Below are 19152 nucleotides of genomic sequence, written 5' to 3' on the forward strand. Positions count from 1 at the left end.
GTCCACTTTGATTTGTGATGTAGATTTATAAACTATAACGTCTGTTTTGTATAGTGCCTTTTGTTTGTCAGTTCTGGAAAATAGGTCACGTTGGGTTTATAGCCAATACATTAAATATCACAGGAGGCTGCTGAGGGGAGGAAGGCTCATAATAATGTCTGGAATGGAGTGAATGGACTGGTATCAAACACATGGAAACCATGCGTTTTGAGTTTGATTACCACTCCATTCAGTCCTTTCCAGCCGTTACTATGAACCCGTCTTATGTATAGAAAATGTACCAGGAGATCTTTCTATCTAGTGGCATTGTGACTCGAACACCATGGAACATAATCTCTGTCTTCTCTGATGCGTTGCCCCAGACACAGTTTACATTGAGATTGGAAAGTACGACAGACATGGTAAAGTAATATGGCCTAAACATGAATCGACGGCTCTGTCAGATGCTGTATGGTATAGCGCTAATAACCCCGTTTTGTAATTCGGAGCATTCGCTTTAGCTTGCCTGAGGCACTGGGTGGGAGAAGTTAGCATATTTTAGACCACCTCATTGGTCCTAATGTGTAAATTCTGCCAAGGGCACTGGGCAAGTGGAAACTACTCTCTACCCAAGCGAGAGCGACTGTGGAAAGATAATACTGTCATTAGATTGGGGGCTATTTCACCATAGCCTCTTTCTTGATACACTGCTAAGCAGTCTACAATCCTTTGTGCATTTTGGGAAAGTGAAAGAGCACAGCAAGACATGGATACTGTATATGTGTAAATATAGTGGCGGATTTGGCTGTGAGCTGGTGAATGGATAAGAAAGACATGTTGAGTGAAGATGTAATAAAACCAAGCAGATGCTTCAGAATGTTACTTACTGTATAGGAGATTATCTCTGTGTTGCTGATCCCATCTGTGTGATATGCTGGCACTTTTAGTCTGTTCCACTGCAGGGCATACAGCATGGATTAAATCTCTATGCCACTGTGTTAATCTTTGATTCTCTGAACTTTAAACTTTGCACATTGACTGTCCATTTTATTTAACCAATGGCAGTTTACACTGACATTGGTTAAATACAGAGTACTGTATGTTTGCCTAACTTGCCTAGTTAAATAAAGGTAAACATTTTTTTGTTTGTTGAGTTGAACAGTATCTTCTCCAGCTAATTCCGTCAGTCCCAATTTGCTGTCAGAGGCTCCCCCACACACAGAGCCATAGTCTCTTGGATAGAGCAGATCTGAAGAGGTTGCTGGGACTAGAGGGTTGTTGGATGGATCTTAAAACGGGCACTCGGTCATAATTGTGTAGCTGGTCTTGCCTACTTGAATGGACTGGAGAGGGTCTGTCGACATGACTGGAGGTGCTTCCAAGACCAGCTTTCATGCTGTAATAACATCACTCCGGCAGCCTCAGGCACCACATGGCCAATTACACAAGCTGAAAGCAAAAGGTCAGAGATCCCTTGTGCATAAAATGCATCATATTATTGTGACCTACTTTAACGTTCTTCCGAAGCTGCGACTGAAATGGCTTCCTATTCCCTATATAGTGCACTAATTTTGACCAGAGTCCTATGGGCCTTCGTCAAAAGTAGTGCACTATATTGGGAATATGGTGCTGTTTTGGACACACCCCTTCGATCTTTTAGTCTACACATCCTTCTCCACACAGCTGGAACACTCTGGCGCTTCTTCCATGTTTTGAATTTACCATGACAAGTCGTATGACACTTGCTGGATACAGTAGTGTAGATCCACGTGTAATGAACTGTAAGCTGAGGCTAGGCCGTAGGCTGAGCCTTACAATGCGTGTGTTCATCTATTGGGTCCATTTTGACATGCATACTAAGAAATATGTAGGCTATTCATAGTTGCAAAAGTAAATAGAAATACTGGGATGCATTTTCTTTTTCGCCCTATTGGTGTTTGTTTTGTGATGGGCTGTAAATATGATGTTTTACACAATGCAAACCATGCATAACATTTTCACTTAAAGAAGGACAAACACTTTTCATAAGCTGAGCTTCTTGTGCTATTTTGTTTGCATTCCTACAATTTCACCAAGATTCTTGTCTCCATGTTCATCATGGATGCTGTGGGATTGTATTTGTGGGTGAGTAGCGGTTACTTCAATGCTCTTGGCATCATTATAGATTGTTAATCTGAAACCTGTGTTTGTTTATTTAATGTATAGCACACAATCCCGGAAAATCCCCCAAAATAAAAATGAAAGAGATATGCGCCGCTGCTAAATGCATATAGGGGAAACACCTAGACTCGGCAAAAAAAGAAACATCCTCTCACTGTCAACTGCTTTATTTTCAGCAAACTTAACATGTGTAAATATTTGTATGAACATAAGATTCAACAACTGAGACATAAACTGAACAAGTTCCACAGACATGTGACTAACAGAAATGGAATAATGTGTCCCTGAACAAAGGGGGGGTCAAAATCAAAAGTAACAGTCAGTATCTGGTGTAGCCACCAGCTGCATTAAGTACTGCAGTGCATCTCCTCCTCATGAACTGCACCAGATTTGCCAGTTCTTGCTGTGAGATATTACCCCACTCTTCCACCAAGGCACCTGCAAGTTCCCGGACATTTCTGGGGGGAATGGCCCTAGCCCTCGCCCTCCGATCCAACAAATCAAATCAAAGTTTATTTGTCACTTGCTCCGAATACAACAGGTATAGAGACCTTACAGTGAAATGCTTACTTACAGGCTCTAACCAATAGTGCAAAAAAGGTATTAGGCGAACAATAGGTAAGTAAAGAAATAAAACAACAGTAAAAAGACAGGCTATATACAGTAGCGAGACTATAAAAGTAGCGAGGCTACATACAGACACCGGTTAGTCAGGTCCCAGACGTGCTCTATTGGATTGAGATACGGGCTCTTCGCTGGCCATGGCAGAACACTGACATTCCTGTCTTGCAGGAAATCACGCACAGAATGAGCAGTATGGCTGGTGACATTGTCATGCTGGAGGGTCATGTCAGGATGAGCCTGCAGGAAGGGTACCACATGAGGGAGAAGGATGTCTTCCCTGTAACGCACAGTGTTGAGATTGCCTGCAATGACAACAAGCTCAGTCTGATGATGCTGTGACACACCGCCCCAGACCATAATGGACCCTCCACCTCCAAACCGATCCCGCTCCAGAGTACAGGTTTCGGTGTAACGCTCATTCCTTCAACGATAAACGCAAATCCGACCAGTTTTGAGACAAAACCGCGACTCGTCAGGGAAAACGCTTGTTTATTCCATGTGTAACTCTGTGCTGTTGTTTGTGTCACACTGCTTTGCTTTATCTTGGCCAGGTCGCAGTTGTAAATGAGAACTTGTTCTCAACTAGCTTACCTGGTTAAAAAAGGTGAAATAAAAACATTTTAAATAAATATTCTGTTAACCCGTTCCCACAACACCACAGAGCCATTCTGTTAACCCATCCAATCCCCACAACACCACAGAGCCATTCTGTTAACCCATCCAATCCCCACAACACCACAGAGCCATTCTGTTAACCCATCCAATCCCCACAACACCACAGAGCCATTCTGTTAACCCATCCAATCCCCACAACACCACAGAGCCATTCTGTTAACCCATCCAATCCCCACAACACCTCTTGAGCCATATGAACCTTCAGCACTTGACACTAGGCTCAGTCAAGAGAACAGAGAATGCCTCGCCTCTGCCCACTATGCTCTTTCTGTAGATGGAGAAAGTAAAAAGGAGCAGGTTAATGTTTGTCATGAGTCTTGTCCTGGAGGCAGAATTGAGTGGTTTACGCTAGATGGGCCAACTGCAAAGTCGAAACAGGTTATTGTACACTTTTTGGCCTTAAATTAAGGTTAGACATTCGGATTAGCAGTGGTTAGGTAGCAGCAGTGTAGGGGGGGCGGGCAATGCAAATAGTCTGGGTAGCCATTTGATTAATTGTTCAGCAGTCTTATGACTTGGTGGTAGAAGCTGTTAAGTAGCCTTTTGGAACTAGACTTGGTGCTCCGGTACCGCTTTCCATGTGGTAGCAGAGAGAACAGTCTGAACTTGAAGCTCTCAACCTGCTCCACTACAGCCCTGTCGATGAGAATGGGGGCGTGCTCGTTCCTCCTTTTCCTGTAGTCCACAATCATCTCCTTTGTCTTGATCACGTTGAGGGAGAGGTTGTTGTCCTTGCACCACACCGGCTCAGTGTAATGTGTGTGTGGGGGGGACGGGCTCAGTGTAGTGTGTGTGGGGGGGGGGGCTCAGTGTAGTGTGTGTGTGGGGGGGGCTCAGTGTAGTGTGTGTGTGGGGGGGGCTCAGTGTAGTGTGTGTGTGGGGGGGACGGGCTCAGTGTAGTGTGTGTGGGGGGGGGCTCAGTGTAGTGTGTGTGGGGGGGGCTCAGTGTAGTGTGTGTGGGGGGGGGCTCAGTGTAGTGTGTGTGTGGGGGGGGGCTCAGTGTAGTGTGTGTGGGGGGGGGCTCAGTGTAGTGTGTGTGGGGGGGGGCTCAGTGTAGTGTGTGGGGGGGGGCTCAGTGTAGTGTGTGTGGGGGGGGCTCAGTGTAGTGTGTGTGGGGGGGGGCTCAGTGTAGTGTGTGTGTGTGGGGGGGGGCTCAGTGTAGTGTGTGTGGGGGGGGGGCTCAGTGTAGTGTGTGTGGGGGGGGGGGCTCAGTGTAGTGTGTGGGGGGGGGGGGCTCAGTGTAGTGTGTGTGGAGGGGGGGGCTCAGTGTAGTGTGTGTGTGGGGGGGGGGCTCAGTGTAGTGTGTGTGGGGGGGGGCTCAGTGTAGTGTGTGTGGGGGGGGGCTCAGTGTAGTGTGTGGGGGGGGCTCAGTGTAGTGTGTGTGGGGGGGGGCTCAGTGTAGTGTGTGTGGGGGGGGGCTCAGTGTAGTGTGTGTGTGGGGGGGGCTCAGTGTAGTGTGTGTGTGGGGGGGGCTCAGTGTAGTGTGTGTGGGGGGGGGGGCTCAGTGTAGTGTGTGTGGGGGGGGGGCTCAGTGTAGTGTGTGTGGGGGGGGGCTCAGTGTAGTGTGTGGGGGGGGGCTCAGTGTAGTGTGTGTGGGGGGTGGGGCCTCAGTGTAGTGTGTGGGGGGGGGCTCAGTGTAGTGTGTGTGGGGGGGGCTCAGTGTAGTGTGTGGGGGGGGCTCAGTGTAGTGTGTGTGGGGGGGGGGCTCAGTGTAGTGTGTGGGGGGGGGACGGGCTCAGTGTAGTGTGTGTGGGGGGGGGGGCTCAGTGTAGTGTGTGTGGGGGGGGGCTCAGTGTAGTGTGTGGGGGGGGGGCTCAGTGTAGTGTGTGGGGGGGGGCTCAGTGTAGTGTGTGGGGGGGGCTCAGTGTAGTGTGTGGTGGGGGGGACGGGCTCAGTGTAGTGTGTGTGTGGGGGGGGGGCTCAGTGTAGTGTGTGTGGGGGGGGGGCTCAGTGTAGTGTGTGTGGGGGGACGGGCTCAGTGTAGTGTGTGTGGGGGGGGGGGCTCAGTGTAGTGTGTGGGGGGGGGCTCAGTGTAGTGTGTGGGGGGGGGCTCAGTGTAGTGTGTGTGGGGGGGGGGCTCAGTGTAGTGTGTGGGGGGGGCTCAGTGTAGTGTGTGTGGGGTGGGGGGGCTCAGTGTAGTGTGTGGGGGGGGGGGGCTCAGTGTAGTGTGTGGGGGGGGGCCAGTGTAGTGTGTGTGTGGGGGGGGGGCTCAGTGTACTGTGTGGGGGGGGGCTCAGTGTAGTGTGTGTGGGGGGGGCTCAGTGTAGTGTGTGTGGGGGGGGGGCTCAGTGTATGTGTGTGGGGGGGGGGCCTCAGTGTAGTGTGGTGTGGGGGGGGGCTCAGTGTAGTGTGTGTGGGGGGGGCTCAGTGTAGTGTGTGGGGGGGGGGCTCAGTGTAGTGTGTTGTGGGGGGGGGCTCAGTGTAGGGTGTGTGGGGGGGGGCTCAGTGTAGTGTGTGTGGGGGGGGGCTCAGTGTAGTGTGTGTGGGGGGGGCTCAGTGTAGTGGTGTGTGGGGGGGGCTCAGTGTAGTGTGTGTGGGGGGGGGCTCAGTGTAGTGTGTGTGGGGGGGGCTCAGTGTAGTGTGTGTGGGGGGGGGGGCTCAGTGTAGTGTGTGTGGGGGGGGGCTCAGTGTAGTGGGTGTGGGGGGGGGCTCAGTGTAGGTGTGTGGGGGGGGGCTCAGTGTAGTGTGTGTGGGGGGGGGGCTCAGTGTAGTGTGTGGGGGGGGGGTGCTCAGTGTAGTGTGTGTGGGGGGGGCTCAGTGTAGTGTGTGTGGGGGGGGGGGCTCAGTGTAGTGTGTGTGGGGGGGGGGCTCAGTGTAGTGTGTGTGGGGGGGGGCTCAGTGTAGTGTGTGTGGGGGGGGGGCTCAGTGTAGTGTGTGTGGGGGGGGGGCTCAGTGTAGTGTGTGTGGGGGGGGGGCTCAGTGTAGTGTGTGTGGGGGGGCTCAGTGTAGTGTGTGTGGGGGGGGGGGGCTCAGTGTAGTGTGTGTGGGGGGGGGCTCAGTGTAGTGTGTGTGGGGGGGGGGGGGGCTCAGTGTAGTGTGTGGGGGGGGGGGCTCAGTGTAGTGTGTGGGGGGGGGGGGCTCAGTGTAGTGGTGTGGGGGGGGGCTCAGTGTAGTGTGTGGGGGGGGGCTCAGTGTAGTGTGTGGGGGGGGGGCTCAGTGTAGTGTGTGTGGGGGGGGCTCAGTGTAGTGTGTGGGGGGGGGGCTCAGTGTAGTGTGTGTGGGGGGGGGCTCAGTGTAGTGTGTGTGGGGGGGGGGCTCAGTGTAGTGTGGGGGGGGGGGCTCAGTGTAGTGTGTGGGGGGGGGGCTCAGTGTAGTGTGTGTGGGGGGGGCTCAGTGTAGTGTGGGGGGGGGCTCAGTGTAGTGTGTGGGGGGGGGCTCAGTGTAGTGTGTGTGGGGGGGGGCTCAGTGTAGTGTGTGGGGGGGGGGGCTCAGTGTAGTGTGTGGGGGGGGGGGCTCAGTGTAGTGTGGGGGGGGGCTCAGTGTAGTGTGTGTGGGGGGGGGGCTCAGTGTAGTTTGTGTGGGGGGGGCTCAGTGTAGTGTGTGGGGGGGGGGCTCAGTGTAGTGTGTGTGGGGGGGGGGCTCAGTGTAGTGTGTGGGGGGGGCTCAGTGTAGTGTGTGTGGGGGGGGGGGGCTCAGTGTAGTGTGTGTGTGGGGGGACGGGCTCAGTGTAGTGTGTGTGGGGGGGGGCTCAGTGTAGTGTGTGTGGGGAGGGGGGGCTCAGTGTAGTGTGTGTGTGGGGGGGGCTCAGTGTAGTGTGTGGGGGGGGGGGGGGGCTCAGTGTAGTGTGTGGGGGGGGGGGCTCAGTGTAGTGTGTGTGTGGGGGGGGCTCAGTGTAGTGTGTGTGGGGGGGGGGGACGGGCTCAGTGTAGTGTGTGGGGGGGGGGCTCAGTGTAGTGTGTGGGGGGGCTCAGTGTAGTGTGTGTGTGGGGGGGGGCTCAGTGTAGTGTGTGTGGGGGGGGGCTCAGTGTAGTGTGTGTGGGGGGGGGGCTCAGTGTAGTGTGTGGGGGGGGGCTCAGTGTAATGTGTGTGTGGGGGGGGGCTCAGTGTAATGTGTGTTTGGGAACGGGCTCAGTGTAACGTGTGTGTGTGTGTGTGTGTGTGTGTGTGTGTGTGTGTGTGTGTGTGTGGGGACGGCCTCAGTGTAGTGTGTGTGGGGACGGCCTCAGTGTAGTGTGTGTGGGGACGGCCTCAGTGTAACGTGTGTGTGTGTGTGTGTGTGTGTGTGTGTGTGTGTGTGTGTGTGTGTGTGGGGACGGCCTCAGTGTAGTGTGTGTGGGGACGGCCTCAGTGTAGTGTGTGTGGGGACGGCCTCAGTGTAACGTGTGTGTTTGTCAGATAGCATAATAACACATCATAAGCCATGGCAAAATGTGTGGAATTGCAGGAAATTAGCTTTAAAAACGACAAAATCGACTGTGCAACCTGAAACGGTGCCATTGGCTATGCCCACTACCCCCCCCCCCCCTTGCCACTATTGCTGAGAAAAATCTGAAGGGGAAACACTGGTCATCTTAGAAAACCATGTTATTTGGCGTCTCTCCGCAAGTCATTCAACCTTATCCAAGATAGTAGATAGTATGAGCATTTCCTTCACTGCTCCCTCTAGCCATCCTGCGCTCTTCCCATTTCGCTTTTGGGATCTCTCCACACTCACTCTGGTGTCCATCTATTGGTCATTCCCCAGATAATTACAATACCGTAGTAGCATATGGAGGGGAAGCTCGGCTCAGTCCCAGCACCGGTCGAAAAACTATAGCGGTTATAAACACCCAACGTAATGTCTGTTGACAGGAAGTGGAGTGGGATGAAACCTATGGGTACGTCCTAAATTGCTCCCTATTCTCTATATAGTGAAATACTCCCGAGTGGCGCAGCAGTCGAAGGCACTGCATCTCAGTGCAAGAGGCGTCACTACAGACCCTGGTTCGATTCCAGGCTGTATCACAACCGGCCGTGATTGGGAGTCCGATAGGGCGGAGCACAATTGGCCCAGCGTTGTTTGGTTTTGGCCGGTGTAGGCCGTCATTGTAAATAAGAATTTGTTCTTATCTGACTTGCCCAGTTAAATAAATCAAAATACTTTTCACCAGAACCCTATGGGCCCTGGTCAAAGTAGTGCTCTATAAGGATTAAGGAGCAATTTGGGATGCCGTATATATTGAGATGTATAATGCTGGAACCACTTGACCTCTCCTACTCGCTGTTCTAATCAGTCTATTCCAACGCTGTCCCGCTGTGGAGTCATACCGTACAGTAGACCTATAGGCTTAGTCAATATATCTCTTCCAGATTGAAAATATACTTTTTCCCCCATCAGTTTTAATTCCTTTTTAAGTCAGTTTAATTCCTCCTCCTATAGGAACATGTTTGTGGACTAAATCATCACTTTTGCCAGAGAATCTAATACACTAATGCTAAAATATTAAAAAATATTTTAAAAAATGTATCATGAACCATAGGACCAAATAGGCCCATGGGAGATGTCTTAACTTTGAAAAAAGCTAAGGGATTGAAAAAATGGTAGAGTTATTGACAAATCCAAAATCTGATTTTGCATGTCCATTTAAACCACTGTAAATCCACTCCACAGTGAGTGCTTGCTTTGTTATCCAACTGATCCTGTCCTTTCTGTCATTCTGTGAACCCAATGACTGTATATATGAATGGACAAAAGCCATCAATCTTGTGACACTGTTCATTCCTAGGTCAAATAGGGGTTGCTTATATTTGTCCTGTTTCATTTAAGATACAAGTGGGTAACCTGTACGAGTGTGAGGTGTGAAATGGAAATATTTTTTTTTGCATATCCCAGCTTAAGATGGCGTCTCATGGTGATGTAACATGCGGTTTGAGCTACTCAGAGTTTTAATGTCAGGTGCACAAGTACAGTGAAATGCCTTTCTTGCAAGCTCAAAACCCAACAATGCAGTAATCAATGTAATACTCAAAGTAACAGTAGAACAAAAACACACAAATCAAAAATAAGAAATAGGAACACGAGAAAGTAAGATGCTCTATACAGGGTCAGTTAAAATACCATATTTACAATGTGTAGGGAGTGATGGATACTGGAGTGATATGGGTAGATACAGTACTGTGTGTAGTGAGAGGTAAGGTGACTAGGCATCAGGAAATAGGATAAACAGAGTAGCAGCAGTGTAAATAGTGTGTGTGAAGAGTCCTGTGAGTACATAGACAGTGCAAAAATAAAATACAAGGGTCAACTCAGTCAATGTTGCTATTCTATTAGCTATCTATCAGTATTATGGCTTGGGGATAGAAGCTGTTCAGGAGCCTGTTGGTGTCAGACTTGATGCACCGGTACCACTTGCTGTGAGGAAGCAGAGAGAACAGTCTATGGCTTGGGTGGCTGGAGTATTTAACAATTTTTTGGGCCACCGCCTGATATAGAGGTCCTGGATGTCAGGGAGCTCAGCCCCAGTGATCTACTGGGCTGGGCAATATGACGAGATATATATATCTCGTGTGACGATAGAAAAACATCTATCGTTTCATATTATGCTCTATCGTTTATTTCGTTGTGTCGCAAATCACACTCGTGACGGCAATATTTTTCGGCAATTGGACAACGCTTTGCGTTCGTGCCGTGTGGAAGGAAATTTGCAACAAGCAAACATGGAGGAGAGTGAACGTGACACAGAGCACAGAGACATGGAGCTCGTACCTAAAAGAGGGGCTACTTTGGTTGCATGGGCGTGGTTTGGGCATGAAAAGTCTGACACAGACCAGAAAAGTTTGCCGCAGGCTGGTCCCGACAACAGGCTCAAACACCACTAACGTATTTTTTACCACTTACGCAAGAATCATGTGGAACAGTACGGATAGAGTCTACGGATGAGACCCAAAAAAGTACAGTGGAGTGCTCAAAACAAACCCCCACTCAGACGTTGCAAGAGGCTTTTACCTGTGGCACAGCATATGGAAAACAAACCCCGACTCAGACGTTGCAAGAGGCTTTTACCTGTGGTACAGCATATGGAAAACAAACCCCGACTCAGACGTTGCAAGAGGCTTTTACCTGTGGCACAGCATATGGAAAACAAACCCCGACTCAGACGTTGCAAGAGGCTTTTACCTGTGGTACAGCATATGGAAAACAAACCCCGACTCAGACGTTGCAAGAGGCTTTTACCTGTGGTACAGCATATGGAAAACAAACCCCGACTCAGACGTTGCAAGAGGCTTTTACCTGTGGCACAGCATATGGAAAACAAACCCCGACTCAGACGTTGCAAGAGGCTTTTACCTGTGGTACAGCATATGGAAAACAAACCCCGACTCAGACGTTGCAAGAGGCTTTTACCTGTGGCACAGCATATGGACAAGAATCACGAAGGAGGTAACAGCTGCCATTACAACTTACTTCTGCAAAGACATGGCCCCAATTTACACGGTCCAGAAACGGGGGTTTCCTGAGTTGGAGCTAACACTCGACCCAAGGTACCAAAAATTGATATGTGACACGTATTAATGCTAAAATAAAATGCAAAACAGGCAAGCCCCCAAAAAATATATTTTAGGCCTATATTTATTTTGTTTGCAACAATACTTGAAGTGTTTCCTATTTACCTTTTTAAGATTTTATACATAAAATTTTTATATTTTGTTACATGCTTAATTGAACATTTGCACAAAGGTTCTACATAAAAGGATAAATAGTCGAATATGAGTAAGTACCTTTTATTTGTTGAGTATATTTCAAAATGTAATAAGAAATAGGCCTTTACATGTGGTCATTTTATATAAACCATTTATTCCTTGAATTTATAGAAAATGTGCTATATCATGATATGTATCGTTATCGGGATATGAAATGACCTATATTGGGATATGATATTTTGGCCATATCGCCCAGCCCTACCCTCTGCAGCATCATGCGAACGAGGGCGATGCTGTTTTCATAACAAGCAGTGATTCAGCCAGTGAAGATGCTCTCAATGGTGTAACTGTAGAACCCTAACCCATGCCAGAAAAATGTATGGGTGAACAGGGAGTACAGGAGGGGACCAAGCACACACCCCTGTTGGGCCCCCGTGTTGAGGTGATGTTACCTACCCTCACCACCACATGTCCAGGATCCAGTTGCAGAGGGAGGTGTTCAGTCCCAAGGTCCTAAACTTGGTGATGAGCTTGGAGTGGACAATGACGTTGAACTCTGAGCTGTAGTCAATGAACAACATTCTCAAATAGGTGTTCCTCTTATCCAGGTGTGTGTGGGCAGTGTGGAGTGCAATTGAGATTGTGTCGTCTCTGTTTCATCGCAAAGTGTGTGTGACGTTTGGTGTGGCGTTCTTTTGTTTTTAATTTATACACTTTGTAAACCATCTGTCAATGATGGCTTTACAGTGGTGGGGTATTGGACTGATCGTGTACACACAGTACCTGCTACAAACTGAATAAATTATGATAACGCTGCTGACAGCGATGGATGTCCCAATGGACCATCTCTGATTCGTCTGCGAGTGGATTACAAACCCAAATTAAAATGTGGAAAATGCCGGGAATCAGACAGACTTTAAAAAAATTCAAGAACTAACTTCCCTTACCCACCACCTTGCTGATCAATGCTCAGTCACTGAGGGGGAAAAGCAGATGAGCTGTCAGCGAATCTGTACTTCCAACATGAATACCGGGAGCCTGGAGCCCTGTTTGCTGGTGTTTACTGAGACTTGGATGGATGACAAGGGAAGTCCCGGACAGGGAAGTGGAGCGGGCCAGCTTCACATTGGTCAGAGCAGACCGTGATCTGAGGTCACAGGGAAACATCACGGCGGGGGCGTCTGCCTGCTTGTCAGGGACCAGTGGTGTAGATCAATCCTGGTAAGAGAGACTCTGTACCCCCGACATTGAACTGCTTTCTGTGTCACTGCGACCCTACTATCTGCCCTGTGAGTTCCCCCAATTGTTTACCGTTGTGTACATTCAACCAAAAGCTAATATAGTTGAAGCATCAGCGATTATTTATAATCTGTCACAGATTCCAGTTTCTATATATTTTTTTACATTTTATTTAACCAGGTAAGCTTGTTGAGAACAAGTTCTCATTTACAACTGCGACCTGGCCAAGAAAAAGCAAAGCAGTGTGACACAAACGACAACACAGAGTTACACATGGAATAAACAAGCGTACAGTCAATAACACAATAGAAAAAAAGAAAGTCTATATACAGTGTGTGCAAATGGCGTGAGGAGGTAGGCAATAAATAGGCCATAGTAGCGAAGTAATTACAATTTAGAAGATTAACACTGGAGTGATAAATGAGCAGATGATGATGTGCAAGTAGAGATACTGGTGTGCAAAAGAGCAGAAAAGTAAATAAAAACAATATGGGGATGAAGTAGGTAGATTGGGTGGGCTATTTACAGATGGACTATGTACAGCTGCAGCGATCGGTTAGCTTCTCAGATAGCTGATGTTTAAAGTTAGTGAGGGAAATATCAGTCTCCAGCTTCATCGATTTTTGCAATTCGTTCCAGTCACTGGCAGCAGAGAACTGGAAGGAAAGTCGGCCAAAGGAGGTATTGGCTTTGGAGATGACCAGTGAGATATACCTGCTGGAGTGCGTGCTACGAGTGGGTGTTGTTATCGTGACCAGTGAGCTGAGATAAGGCGGAGCTTTACCTAGCATAGACTTATAGATGACCTGGAGCCAGTGGGTCTGGCGACGAATATGTAGTGAGGGCCAGCCGACTAGACCATACAGGTCACAGTGGTGGGTGGTATAAGGGGCTTTGGTAACAAAACGGATGGCACTGTGATAGACTGCATCCAGTTTGCTGAGTAGAGTATCGGAAGCTATTTTGTAGATGACATCGCCGAAGTCGAGGATCGATAGGATAGTCAGTTTTACGAGGGTAAGTTTGGCGGCGTGAGTGAAGGAGGCTTTTTAGAAAGCAGAATCTAGATTTGATTTTGGATTGAAGATGTTTAATATGAGTCTGGAGGGAGAGTTTACAGTCTACCTAGACACCTAGGTATTTGTAGTTGTCCACATATTCTAGGTCAGAACCGATCAGGGTAGTGATGCTAGTCGGGCGTGCTGGTACGGGCAGTGAACGGTTGAAAGCATGCATTTGGTTTTACTAGCGTTTAAGAGCAGTTGGAGGCCACAGAAGGAGTGTTGTATGGCATTGAAGCTCGTTTGGAGGTTAGTTAACACAGTGTCCAAAGAAGAGCCAGTCGTATACACAATGGTGTCGTCTGCGTAGAGGTGGATCAGGGAATCACCCGCAGCAAGAGCGACATCATTGATATATACAGAGAAAAGAGTCGGCCCGAGAATTGAACCCTGTGGTACCCCAATAGAGACTGCCAGAGGTCCGGACAATAGGCCCTCCGATTTGACACACTGAACTCTGTCTGCAAAGTAGTTGGTGAAACAGGCGAGGCAGTCATTTGAGAAACCAAGGCTATTGAGTCTGCCGATAAGAATACGGTGATTGACAGAGTCAAAAGCTTCCACCAGGTTGATGAAGACGGCTGCACAGTACTGTCTTTTATCGATGGCGGTTATGATATCGTTTAGTACCTTGAGCGTGGCTGAGGTGCACCCGTGACCAGCTCGGAAACCGGATTGCACAGCGGAGAAGGTACGGTGGGATTGGAAATGTTCAGTGATCTGTTTATTAACTTGGCTTTCGAAGACTTTAGACAGGCAGGGCAGGATGGATATAGGTCTATAACAGTTTGGGTCTAGAGTGTCACCACCCTTTGAAGAGGGGGATGACCGCGGCAGCTTTCCAATCCTTAGGGATCTCGGATGACACGAGAGGTTGAACAGACTGATAATAGGGGTTGCAACAATGGCGGCGGATAGTTTTAGAAAGGGAGTGTCCCGATTGTTTAGCCAAGTTGATTTGTACGGGTCCAGGTTTTGCAGCTCTTTCAGAACATTTGCTATCTGGATTTGGGTGAAGGAGAAGCTGGGGAGGCTTGGGCAAGTAGCTGCGGGGGGGGGGGGGGGGGCTGTTGGCCGGGGTTGGGGTAGCCAGGAGGAAAGCATGGCCAGCCGTAGAGAAATGCTTATTGAAATGTTCGATTATCATGGATTTATTAAAGCTACAGGATGCAAATTTCTGTTTGAAAAAGCTAGCCTTTGCTTTCCTGACTGACTGCGTGTATTGGTTCCTGACTTCCCTGAACAGTTGCATATCGCGGTGACTATTCGATCCTATTGCAGTCCGCCACAGGATTTTTTGTGCTGGTCAAGGGCAGTCAGGTCTGTATTGAACCAAGGGCTATATCTGTTCTTAGTTCTACATTTTTTGAAAGGGGCATGCTTATTTAAGACGGTGAGGAAATTACTTTTAAAGAACGACCAAGCATCCTCGACTGACGGGATGAGGTCAATATTCTTCCAGGATACCCGGCCAGGTCAATTAGAAAGGCCTGCTTGCAGAAGTGTTTTAGGGAGCGTTTGACAGTGATGAGGGGTGTTCGTTTGACCGCGGACCCATAGCGGATGCAGGCAATGAGGCAGTGATCGTTGAGATCCTGATTGAAAACAAAAGAGGTGTATTTGGAGGGCAAGTTGGTCAGGATAATATCTATGAGGGTGCCTATGTTTACAAATTTATGGTTGTACCTGGTGGGTTCCTTGATGATTTACATTTTACACATTTTAGTCATTTAGCAGACGCTCTTATCCAGAGCGACTTACAGTAGTGAATGCATACATTTCATGCCTTTTTTTTTTTTTTTTTACTGGCCCCCCGTGGGAATCGAACCCACAACCCTGGCGTTGCACACACCATGCTGGCATTGCAAACACCATGCTGGCGTTGCAAACACCATGCTCTACCAACTGAGCCAAAGGGAAGGGGGCATCTAGCTTAGATTGTAGGACTGCCGGGGTGTTAAGCATATCCCAGTTTAGGTTACCTAACAGAACAAACTCTGAAGATAGATGAGGGGCAATCAATTCACATATGGTGTCCAGGGCACAGCTGGGAGCTGAGGGGGGTCTATAACAGGCGGCAACAGTGGGAGACTTATTTCTGGAGAGATTAATTTTTTAAATTAGAAGCTCTCCCCTAACACCCACGTTTATTTTAGGGGATTTTAACAACGTACCACCAGTATGTGAAATGTCACACTAGGAAAAATAAGACTCTTGATTTGTGCTATGCCACACCAGACCTCCCCTGGGGACATCAGACCACAATGTTGTCTACCTCCGGCCAACCTACTGTTAGCTCCTGGACAGGGAGAAATCTATTGTTAAAACTGTCCAGATCTGGAAGGACAATAGTATCACTTGTCTCCAGGGGTGTTTTGACTGTACTATGTGGGAGGTATTTGAGGACAGCAGCTCTGATCTTGATAAACTCATAGATGTTTCAGACTTATGTAAACTTCTGGGTTAAGTGATTTGTGCCTACTAAAACCTGTAAAATCCTCCCTAACAATAAGACTGGGTATCAAAAAATCTAAAATCACTACTTTAATAGGAAGAAAGCAGTTTATGCTGTGGGTAATATACAGGCTTTAAGGGATGTACAACTTGTGATCAAAAAACAGATACCGGTGGACAAGTAGGCATATACAAGCAAAGGGTGGAGAGGACCCTGTCCTCAGGAAACTCAAGGGTGGCCTGGCAAGGGATTAAATCCATGACTGGTGCTACCCATATAGGCAGGGGAAAAACCAGTGCTGACCTTGGGAGACATGAGGGCCAGAACATTGGTCATTTCATTTCAATTTTTTTTGTTTTTTTGTATATAGCCCTTCGTACATCAGCTGAAATCTCAAAGTGTAATGAACTGAATGTTTTCATCTCAAGATTTGAATCGGACTACTTTGTCAGAGGTAAAACAAATGGAATCATTCCAAATGTTTGAGAGGGTTGTTGTTAAACAGACGGATGTTCAGGGCATATAACGTTTGAGCTTCAAGTTCCTTGGTGTCCACATCAACAACAAACTAGAAAGTTCCATACACACCAAGACAGTCGTGACCAGGGCACGACAGAGCCTATTCCCCCTTAGGAAACAAAAAAGATTTGGCATGGGTCCTGAGATCCTCAAAAGGTTCTACAGCTGCAACATGGAGAGCATCCTGACTGGTTGCATCACTGCCTGGTACGGCAATTGCTCTGCCTCTGATCGCAAGGCACTACAGAGGGTAGTGCGTACGGCCCAGTACATTACTGGGGCCAAGCTGCCTGCCATCCAGGACCTCTACACCAGGCGGTGTCAGAGAAAGGCCCTAAAAATTGTCAAAGACCCCAGCCACCCCAGTCATAGACTGTTCTCTCTACTACCGCATGGCAAGTGGTACCGGAGTGCCAAGTCTAGGACAAAAAAGGCTTCTCAACAGTTTTTTATCCCCAAGCCATAAGACTCCTGAACAGGTAATCAAATGGATACCCGGACTATTTGCATTGTGTGCCCCCCCCCCCCTCCTCTTTTTACGCTGCTGCTACTCTCTGTTTATCATATATGCATAGTCACTTTAACTATACATTCATGTACATACTACCTCAATTGGGCCGACCTACCAGTGCTCCCGCACATTGGCTAACCTGGTGTCACTGGAATTTTTCTATCCCAATGATAATTATTAACAATCAATAAGCCTTGACTAATTCCCAAGGTCTGTAAGACACTGGGTAAAGAATAATCAGGCAAGGACTCAGCTTTCTGCAAAAGGTCTGTACAGTTTATTCAGTGAACGTTCTGAGGTCCAAATAACAAAGACATTAATTTTATGCTAACTCTCCACTTACGCACATACCTCCACACAAACAGTAGGTGAGTTGTATCCCTCCCTGGAGTTTCCATCACTGTTAATCACTACATCGTGCTGTCTGTTCTTTTCCCCCGAGATTAGAGAAACCTTGAAGGTTACTCCCTGTTTTCCCCTAAGTCTCTCCAGGTCGGGTCAAACACATGTCTACAGTTCCCTTAGTCTAACTAACACACACACATTTCCCTTCCTCCCGGGTCTTCTACTAGACCTTATGGGACTTACGTTCAGTACTTTAATTATTCATTAAACATGCTACATAACTATTAATTACTAATCAGTTACGTTTCAGGGATGGATTCTTTATTCATTTTCCTTTATTATATAATTCCCTTATCACCGGGCTATCTGCATTGTGTCCCACCAACCACCACCCGGCAACCCCTCTTTTACGCTACTGCTACTCACTGTTCACCATATATGCATTGTCACTTTAACCATATCTACATGTACATACTACCTCAATCAGCCTGACTAACCGGTGTCTGTATGTAGCCTTGCTACTTTTATAGCCTCGCTACTGTATATAGCCTGTCTTTTTACTGTTGTTTTATTTCTTTACTTACCTATTGTTCACCTAATACATTTTTCTGCACTTTTGGTTAGAGCCTGTAAGTAAGCATTTCACTGTAAGGTCTACACCTGTTGTATTCGGTGCACGTGACAAATAAACCTTGATTTGATTTTACTAAAGCCCAGGCCCAAACAAAATACATGTTTTAAAGCACTGTGCTGAACAATTGGCTGGTGTTTTTAGAAATTTTCCAATCCTCGCTCAACCAGCAACACGTGCCAGTATTGTGGGAAACTCAATTATACCCATTCCTAAAGCAACTAATCCCTCTGTGCTGAATGACTACCGCGCTGTTGCCTTGACATCCTTAGTAATGAAATGCTTTGAGAAAATTGTGAAAAGTAATCTCAGCGCCACCCAGAAGCTCCTCGACCCGTTTGTTTGCCTATCAGCCCAGCAGAGGAGTTGATGATGCCATTCTTACTCTCCTCAACATGGTCTATAGACATCTAGAGGGTGCTAAATCCCATGTCAGGGTTCTGTTTGTTAGAAAATAAAGGAAAGCCGCACACTCTAAGAGCTCAGATGCAAAAATTTTAATAACCAACTACCCTGATGAAGACAGCTTAGCTGTCGAAACGTTGGTTATTAAAATGTTTGCATCTGAGCTCTTAGAGTGTGCGGCTTTCCTTTATTTTCTAGTGTTCTGCTCCGCTAGCCAGCACCTCGCCTTTATAGGTGTGCGTTTCTTTTTTCTAAAGGGTTCTGTTTGTTGACTTTTCTTCTGCCTTCAACACAATATAGCCTTACGTTCTGGCACAGTGACTCATTCGGGACTTCTCCTTAGATGGGGGGCTGGTTTTGTGGCTGTTGGACTTCCTGAGCCAGAGGTCACAGGGGGTCAAAGGCAGGCCCCCACATGTTGGACATGCGCACCACCAACACAGGCTCTCCTCAGGGATGTGTTTTGTCCCCACTCCTGTACATCTTGTACTATTTTCCATCCTGACAGACACCTCATTAATTTCGCTGATGACACTACCTTAATCAGCCTGTTGCATGATGACAAGGAATGCCATGGCCCGGTCCTAAAGGACTTTGTAGAGTGGTGTGACGAATCACACGTGGTCCTCAATACCAACAAGATCAAAGAGATGTGCACAGACTTCAGGAAGCGTACAACACCTACAGTTGAAGGCAGAAGTTTACATACACTTAGGTTAGTGTCATTAAAACTCGTTTTTCAACCACTCCACAAATTTCTTGTTAACAAACTATAGTTTTGGCAAGTCGGTTAGGACATCTACTTTGTGCATGACACAAGTAATTTTTCCAACAATTGTTTACAGACAGATTATTTCACTTATATCTCACTGTATCACAATTCTAGTGGGTCAGAAGTTTACATACACTAAGTGCCTTTAAACAGCTT

The 19152-nt window shown here is 47.8% G+C and overlaps 1 protein-coding gene and 1 long non-coding RNA gene across 8 annotated transcripts in view; one reads left to right on the forward strand and one right to left on the reverse strand.

The window, feature by feature from the left end:
- LOC115161996 (uncharacterized) overlaps nt 1–969 on the reverse strand; it is a 31135-nt gene extending 30166 nt beyond the window's left edge. Inside the window, exon 1 of one of the 2 annotated variants that reach the window (XR_003869467.1) lies at nt 867–969. This is a non-coding gene — a long non-coding RNA (uncharacterized LOC115161996). The remainder of the gene's footprint in view (nt 1–866) is intronic. The other variant, XR_003869468.1, reaches the window with a different exon arrangement.
- Nucleotides 1–19152, forward strand: part of LOC115161993 (SAM and SH3 domain-containing protein 1) — a 128463-nt gene that overhangs the window by 38395 nt on the left and 70916 nt on the right. For 2 of the 6 annotated variants that reach the window (XM_029712871.1, XM_029712873.1), the window contains exon 1: nt 1140–1441. The exons of the other annotated variants lie outside the window; for them this stretch is intronic. The gene's annotated coding sequence lies outside the window, so the exon portion shown is untranslated. Of the gene's footprint in view, nt 1–1139; nt 1442–19152 lie in introns of those variants that run through there. 6 annotated transcript variants of the gene reach the window in all.

This window comes from Salmo trutta, chromosome 25 (genome assembly GCF_901001165.1).
Source record: "Salmo trutta chromosome 25, fSalTru1.1, whole genome shotgun sequence".
NCBI lineage: Eukaryota > Metazoa > Chordata > Actinopteri > Salmoniformes > Salmonidae > Salmo > Salmo trutta.